Here is a 7,085-nt window from a genome sequence, read left to right as displayed (position 1 = left end):
TTGCTAAAAGATAATCAATTTAGGGGTACGGAGAAGGAAGATGCTAATGCCCACATTCGGAATTTTAAAGATATCTATAATCTGTTTAACATTAATAATGTGGAGAGTAATATTATTTATCTTCGTCTCTTCCCATGGTCACTAAAGGATGAAGCTAGGGAATGGTTGAACTCGTTACTTGAAGGAGATATTACTAGTTGGGATACAATGGTTGAGAAGTTTCTCACTCAATTCTTTCCTGCATCTAAAACTGTCACCCTTCAAACTGAAATTGCTAATTTTCATCAGAAAACTAACGAGTCTCTTTATTCTGCGTGGGTTCAATTTGGTCAAATGCTTAGAGGTTGTCCGCAACATGGTTTGGATAAGTTTAAAAAGGTAACTACTTTCTATAAGGGTTGTGATATTGCTACAAGAAGAGAAATTGATACATCTGCTGGAGGAAACATTATGAGCAAAACTGCCGAAGAAGTCGAAACTCTTATTAACAAGTTGGCTGCTCATTCCCATGAATGGCACCAAGACTTAGATATTTCTCGTTCAGTGAAATCTGTTAGTTATAATTCTGAAGATATGGTTAAAGCTATGAATGTGCAATTGGGTAATTTTGGAAGGCAGATTGAAAAGCTTACTAAGGAAATGCATATGATTAAGGTAGGTTGTGAAAAATGCCAAGGTCCTCATGCTACTAAAGATTGTGTTGCTAGTCTTACCATGGAGCAAGTCGAGAATGTTTCGAATGTTAATCAATTTCAAGGAAACCCGATTTACCGAAATAATTATAATACGCCTTATCCTGCTAATAATAATAAAAACCCACCTGGTTTCTTTCCTGTTAGAGCACTCTTCATTCCAAATTCTTCTAATGCTCAAAAATCTAATCTTGAAGAAAGCATCCTCACTTTTATCAAAAATCAAAATGAAGCTAATGATAACATAAAAGCTCAAATTTTCCAAGTACAAAATAATCATAAAGCGTCCATTCAAAACTTAGAATGCAATGTTACTAAGTTAATGTTACTAAGTTATTCAAACTTGTCGAGGGAAAAGTTCCAGTTGAATCTGAAGTTTCTAAGGAAGTTCGTTTTGAGAAGGTGAATGTTGTTAGGGAAGTAAATAGGGTTGATTTTTATGAACCTGGTTTGAAGTATTTACGGGAGTTTGATATGGTTGAGGAAGAATATGATCAGGAAATAAAGAAGTTAACTGCTACCGAAGAAGATAAGTCAAAAGATGATAAGGTTCGAGGTCTTGATCGTGATGAGGTAATTTTCATGCATGAGTTGTTTGATGGGAAGGAAGAAGAAGTTAATAAAAAGGTTGATGAAAATAATGAAGTTAATAGTGAAAAATCTGAAAAATCGGAATGTGAAGATAAAGATGATCGGTTAGCTGATACTATGAGACAGTTGGAAGAAAGGAAAAAGGAAGGTTTCCGCCCTCTTTATTCCTTTACAATTAATCCGTTAGATCCATATTTATTACCTGACGTTCCTGTTGCTATGTGCACTGATCCTGGGGAATTTCAAATCCCTTGTTTAATTCGTGGTCCAATACCAGTTATGGGATTATCTGATATTAGTTCTAGCATTAATGTTATGCCATTTTCTATCTATAATCGTTTAGGATTAATGTCGTTGGAACCAATCAAAGGAAATGTTTGTTTTGCTGATAGTCGTCTACATGAGCCGTTGGGGATTGTTAAAAAAGTTGAAGTTATTGTTGGTTATGCTTTCTACAAAATTGGTTTTGTTGTGATGGACATGAAAGAAGATCCGATAACTCCTTTAATCTTAGGATCTCCGTTTTTAGCTACCGCTCGTGCTACCATTAACTACACTGATAATTTATTAACTATTCGTTATGGTGCAATATTTGAGTCTATTCCGTTAGTTCCAAGATCCAAAGTTCCTCGCTCTAATGTTAAAATGGTTAAGGTTGATAAAGAGGATGATGATGACTTTACCGTGGATAAAATTGTTACTGAATTCATAAAAGATCAATATAAACTTAGCACTAAAGTGAGAAAACATATCCATGAGTTAAGTGTTTCATTCGAAATGTCTTTTCGTAGGGGTCTTGACATCACATTGAATTTCTTGCAACAAATTAAAGCGTTGAATGAGTCTGAAAAAAATAAGTGTGAAGAGAATAAGCCTAAGGAGTAATTCCGTGAGAAAAAAAGAGATGCGCAAACGACTCTATAATCAAAACTACCTATCTCTATATGTTTGTTTATTTGGACTATATTATGTCCAATTGTTTTACTTGTTTTTTTACTTTATTATGAATGTAAGAGCAATATAGCTCCTAAGTGTTTAAATGTTTAAGTGATGAAGAATTATTAATAAAATATTATGTTCGTATTATGTTTGTGTTATTTAATATTCTTGTCAAGTTATTTATTCAATTCAAAATAAGTCCGCAAAAGTGCTCGCAAATCATATTATGATCCTACAAATCGAGTAACATCACTCTTTCCCTTATTTTTTTTATTTATTATGTCCTTTGTTTATTTATTTCATTCTTTTATTTATAAATGCAATGAGGATATTGCATAATCTAAGTGTGGGGAGGGAAGTGATTAATCACTTGAAAAAGTATAAAAGATACTATCAAATTTTCCCGAAAAGGTTGAAAAATGGGTATAATTTTAAATTATTTTTTTTTTCAATTTTTCGAAAGTATAAATTCTTAGTCAAACTTATGTCTTTCTACTAACTTAATATTAATGCTAATAAAAGGACTACTCTCAATTTCGAGATCAGATTACTTGTTTAAGATAAGGAAGTTAAAAGTCAAAAATTGTGAAACGAGTGCAAGCTTATAGTCACTACCATATGGCATAAGAAGCATGGACCGCTGAGGCAGAAAAAGAGTCCCAAATAAGGGCCAATTTAGAAAATTGCCAAATGTAAAGTAAATGCTAAGCATGAAAGCAAAAGAAATGAAAATAAAAAAGAGCCCAATGAAGGCCAACAAAAAAAAAGAGTTCCAATGAGAACCATATATTTATAAAAGTTAGAAAACAAAAGAGTCCAATGATGACCAAACTGTATAAATCTGACTTAATAAACCTTTAGGACTACTTGTAATCTTTGGTCTGGTTCAGACTAGTTCTTAGGAATAATAAATACTAACTTCTCATTAAGACATACTTTTGACTTTGCAATTTTACTTTAATACCCATGATATAATTTATAAGGTTTACTTGAGGAAAAGTAAAGGTTTAAGTGTGGAGAATTTGATAACTCCTAAATTATACAGTTTTTTGATAACATTTTGAGGAGTTATCTTAGTATTTTTGAGTCATTTTGATACCAAAACACACTAAAATGGGTAAAAATGAGAAAAAGATATTTCTAATGATTATGTTCAAGTTATGTAATAAACAGGATCAAAAATGAAGAAAATTGCAGATCGGCTGTATGAAGCCGTCGGCATGGTTCTAAGGAAGCCGCCGGCTTTGAAGAAAAAATACCAGAATGTTCCAAAATCGATAATAATTGAAAGAACTCGTTGATCAAGAAAAAGGCAAAGGAAGCCGCCAGCTTCCCAATGAAGCCGCCGGCCTGGTTTACACGTTTTCTCAACTTATTGATCAAGTTCAAGTAAAAATGGAAATAAAATCAAGATAAAATCAGAAAGATCCGGCGAATCAAGTGAAGCCGACGCCATGGCTGTGAAGCCGCCGGCTTCAGTATGACGGTTATAAGGATTGACTTGCTAATCAAGTTTAACTTGCACGAGGAGTCACCGACTCAAGGCAAGCCGCCGGCTTCATTGGCAAGCCGCCGGCTTCCCAATGAAGCCGCCGGCTTGGCAAACCGCCCCAGAATACTATAAATTGAAGCTCGTGGTCTCAGTTTTCATATGTTCAAAAAATTCAGAAGTTTGTAGAAGTAGATAGTTCGTTTTTAAGGGTTTTCTCTAAACCCTTAGGTTAGATTTACTCTTTTGTAATCAAGATTCAAGATTTTATTCAAGTAATTTTACATCTACCTTCTTTACAAGGTACGATTCTATCTTTAATTTATTGTTTTGTCTATTTTATTTTCTGTAATTGTTTCTGTTCGTCTTTTATCATGAACTAAACGTTCATAGTGATTACGTGGACGAAAGTCAAACTTCATCTGGAATTTAGATGAAGCCGCCGGCTTCACACTCAAGCTGCCGGCTTGGTGTGAAGGAAGCCGCCGGCTTCGTGCTTCGTCCTGTGCAGTTTCTGGTTCTTTTCTAGATCTGTATGGTTGAGTTTCTGTGATGATCTTTAAACTGTTTTGAATCTGTTTTGCTTGATTACACTTGTTTGCCATGCTTAATGTTTAAATAACATGATTTTAAGGTTGATTATTCCTTGATCTGATAAATCTATTATTTGATTCATGCTACTTGTTTAGATCTAGTCCATCAAACTTGTTAAATTAAATTGCATGCAACTAAGTTAAAGAGTTTAATAATGATAAATTTATTTGATTTGAATTACGCTTATATAATAGAGGTTGATATTGTTAGGTTTAATCGAAGATCCTTCGTTTGGATTTGTTTAATTAATGATTGCATGAAAACTTAGTAGTAATTGGCTTTCAGCTAGTAACTCGAGTTGATCTACTTGGTGTTTAATAGCTTATATAATTGGTCAGTCTATTTGCATATTGATCCTCATCACAAGATTGGTATGTATCATGTAATTGAATTGAACATGAAGAATTAAGATGTTAGTTATGCACATCACATATCTAGCATATGCTTTAAATCCTACTTATTGATTGATATGCAACACTTAGTTTAACCTATTAAAGCATAATAATTGGTCTATGATTGTTATTCTACTTTGTGTTAATATAAGTCATGAAACTTATTTAATATGAATCCCGTATGAATTGATTGTCCATGTAATCACTTGTATAATCACTTGTATACTTATTTGTATCTTTATCTTTATTTTTGAATCTTCAATTCCTTATGTTATTATGTTTATCTTTTAAAAAACAAACTCTTTCCTAAGAGAAATCTATCCTATAAAAGACATAAAAATATATCTTTAATTCTTTAATAGGAATTAAATAATAAAAACAACTCTTATCGACACCACCCGTCTCATGGGACGATAACCTTACATACTACCTCTGATTGGGTTTTGTTGCTCGTTAGGGTGTTAAAGTGTAATAATTAAAAGGTTTTATAAATTTAAAAGTTGAAGATTAAGCTAAGCACTACTGCACACACTTTTAATACATCACATCATAAAAAAATAAAATGATTATATAATCATCACAAGTTATGACATTCGTGAATCATCAGGCAAACGGGGTGGTCAATTGTCTACATAAACTCATTTCAATTAATCAAGTCTTAACAAGTTTGATTACTTAACATGTTGAAAACATTTAATCAAGTAAATATAGTTTTCATTTAATATATAAACATGAAAAAGTTCGGGTCACTACAGTGGTTTGGTGTGGTGGAAGGTCACAAAGAAGGTAGTAGACTAGAAACACAAAATGAGATGGTGGTGATGGGTTGTAGCTATATGCATGTATATGTTTATATAGATAAATATAGATATATATATATATATATATATATATATATATATATATATATATATATATATATATATATATATATATATATATATATATATATATATATATATATATATATTAGATAAAGAGGTGATCATTGAGAAAACAGTAACAAGAATAATGTGGAGAGAATGAGACCAAAAACAGTAAAGCCATCGGATATTTTGTAAATATTCTGTCGACATATATATTTAGGGGTATTATTTCGTGCTCTGTTGGTAAACAGTTACGGATAAATGTATTCGGAAAAAATCTCATCTTTTTATATTAAATACAATTATTTATTTCGATCATTAACTGTGTAAAACCTAATCAAAAAGATTCATCTATTATTTGTTTTCAGTTCCAAGTAATATGTATGGAGTATTAAAACTCAATTCAATCAATGTAAAAATATTTTTAATAAGCCTAAATTTTACATAACTTAATTATGGACCAACGTTAATTTTTATATTCTCTTAAGTTCGACAAAAACTTATTTAAATAACGATCGAATGACCAGCGTGTTAATATCATCTAACAATTAAATTCAAAATACATTATATTTATATGACTATGTTTTAATAATAGTTTTAATTATATCTTAATGTTATTTTTCATAATAATTAAATCATAGAATAGTTTATTAATATATTTAAAAGTATTATATATGATTATTTATATATAATTATTTGTATACACATATCTATATTTACAAATAATTGTTCGTGAATCATCGTAAATAGTCGAAGGGTATATGAAAACAGTTCAAAATTTTGAGACTCAGGATAACAGACTTTGCTTATCGTGTCAGAAGTATTAAATTATTTAAAGATTTGACTTAAAAATAAGTCGAAATTTTCCGGATCGTGACAGTACCTACCTATTAAAGAAATTTCATCCCAAAATTTGACTGAGGTCGTCATGGCACAACTAGAATATTTTCATGACGAATACGAGTTGAAAAATAGAGTTTTATCATCATTGAGTAATATGGATAAAACAATTCGATTACGTGAAGAGTACGAGTGAAGATATCACAAAAGAGTGAAATGATGAAATAAATGTTCGCCTTAACTTTTGACGTTATCATGGTTGGTTTCCGGAATTCAAGGAATTTAAAGAAAATGTTCTAAGTAGAAAGGAAACGTAATAGCACGATTAATTAGCAAACTGCTGGAATCACGGAAAGACATAAATATCAAGAAAATATTTTCATGATATGTTTAGAGGTTAAGTAGAATGAAAGAGTTATGTAACATGGCACATGATGAGGGTATGGTCTGTGAATCATTACCATCATCACGTTCCATTAGAAATTCAGCATGACTCGCTGTAATATAACCACGTTGGCCTGACGTCATTATATTATACTAACTCATGCTTCAATTCCCAACACTACTCCAGAAATCATTCATAATTTAAACTCGACGGTTATAGAATGTAGAAACTAAAACAGTTTCTTTTATTATGTAACATAGATAGCGCGAAGAGTTAAATAATTTGGGACAAGAATAT

Source organism: Rutidosis leptorrhynchoides, chromosome 1 (genome assembly GCF_046630445.1).
Source record: "Rutidosis leptorrhynchoides isolate AG116_Rl617_1_P2 chromosome 1, CSIRO_AGI_Rlap_v1, whole genome shotgun sequence".
NCBI lineage: Eukaryota > Viridiplantae > Streptophyta > Magnoliopsida > Asterales > Asteraceae > Rutidosis > Rutidosis leptorrhynchoides.
This window is presented reverse-complemented; position numbering follows the sequence as displayed.